Here is a 1,733-nt window from a genome sequence, read left to right on the forward strand (position 1 = left end):
GTCATTTTAAATATTTTGGTTTATTGAACAGAATATTCAATTATTTAATTGTGCATTTTAGGATTTGAATGGTATATGTAATTTCTTTATCTGTGATGTTGTGAGTTTATCTGCTCTTAGAGGAAGAACATTCAGAGATTTAAAAACGAACATTTGAACATTAATTTTCTAGCTGTAATGTTTGAAGAGGACAGGTGTGAGCAGGAGGGGAGGGTCAGCAGAGATGATCCCTGTGGTAAGCTTTCACAATCTTATTAGTATTATTAAAAGTGAAAAATATCATGTTTATTAATGTAAAATGTGTCCAATGATTAAAGCATTTAAAGGGAAATAATGTTTCAATTGAAAGAAAGGAGTAAAAAAATAGAAGAGTAAATAAGCGCAAATTGGTAAAAAGTCTTGGTTGTTCCCAGTCAGCTGGGTCTGAGATTAGGAAGATGTCCAAAACAAATGAGAACACTAAGTGGGAACACACAGTAACCGAGGAAAACACCAAAACAGCCGGTTATGACAATAACAAATACACAACAAAAGAAATGAAAGACAGATGGACAGAAACAGGAGTCGGTTTGAACGAGCTGAAGGAACCACTAAAGAGAAGAAAACAAAGTTCCTCAGATGCAGATATGATGACTTAATGAAAAGGGGGTTTTAGTTATGAACCATAAACTTGCTTTAGCCAAGAAAATGATGCTGGAACATTTATTTGGTGCAACCTCAATGGAACATTAAAAAAAAAACTGCTTGAGATCGATGATCCTGGGCTGGAGCACGGCGGTGGCAGCGGTTGTTTTGGGCCTACAGGGGCTGCTCAGGTGGACGCTCGGATTAAACTCACCTGTCTTCTTCCTGTTCAGTAATGATGATGTTTTTTTCAGGCATCATGATGAATTTGTTGAAAGTTTTCTTTAGTAAAGGCAGGAAAGGCCTGGATCTGAGGGAAGCTGGAGGTTTAGGATGGAAACTGGAAAAAATAATTGGTGCAGAAGAAGACTCCGTCCTACAGAGATGATCTGTCAACAGCTGCAGAAGTTTGGAACATGGCAGCTATAGAAAATGTTTTTTTCTTTATGTAAAAAGTTCTCAAAGAGCCAGAGGAGCAGAAAGCTGACTGGGATGTTTTTTTTTCAGTTCCCTGTTTTGTTTTGTTTTTTCTTTTACAAAGATAGAAATTTCTACTTTTGACCAAAATAGTTTTGCTGTTCTGGTTGTATTTTTATCAACAAAACAAAACTAGAGGGATCAGTGATTTCATATGTTTCCAGAATCATACAAACATTTAAGATTTATACCTTTTCCCCATTTTAAGGCTAACTTTGATACTTGATTTACAGCTCCTGTAAACTACATTTTAAGTAGCACTGGTTTGCTTTGATCCTTTGCTTTTAGGAAAGTTTCATCTGAAAGATATTTTCAATAACCAGAACTAAAAGAGCAGCATTTCTGGGAGTCAAAGGGGATATTTTCAGCAAAAGGTTCATGCAGAACCTTGAGATACAGAACTGATTTATATTTAAAGCTGTTCATAAACTGTTTTATCTTAGCATAAACCCTTTGCATAATGCTGCCACTATCATTTTAATCATTTCTATAGCTTTAATTGAATGGTGCAAATGTCAGGAAACGACAAATTTTACTTTAGAATCATAAAGATCAATGCTATTGTGTATCCAAGATGATTAATGATGCCACTGAGGCAAACATCCATCCATCCATCCATCCATCCATCCATC

Source organism: Cyprinodon variegatus, unplaced genomic scaffold (assembly GCF_000732505.1).
Source record: "Cyprinodon variegatus isolate N-32 unplaced genomic scaffold, C_variegatus-1.0 Scaffold11, whole genome shotgun sequence".
Taxonomy (NCBI): Eukaryota; Metazoa; Chordata; class Actinopteri; order Cyprinodontiformes; family Cyprinodontidae; genus Cyprinodon; species Cyprinodon variegatus.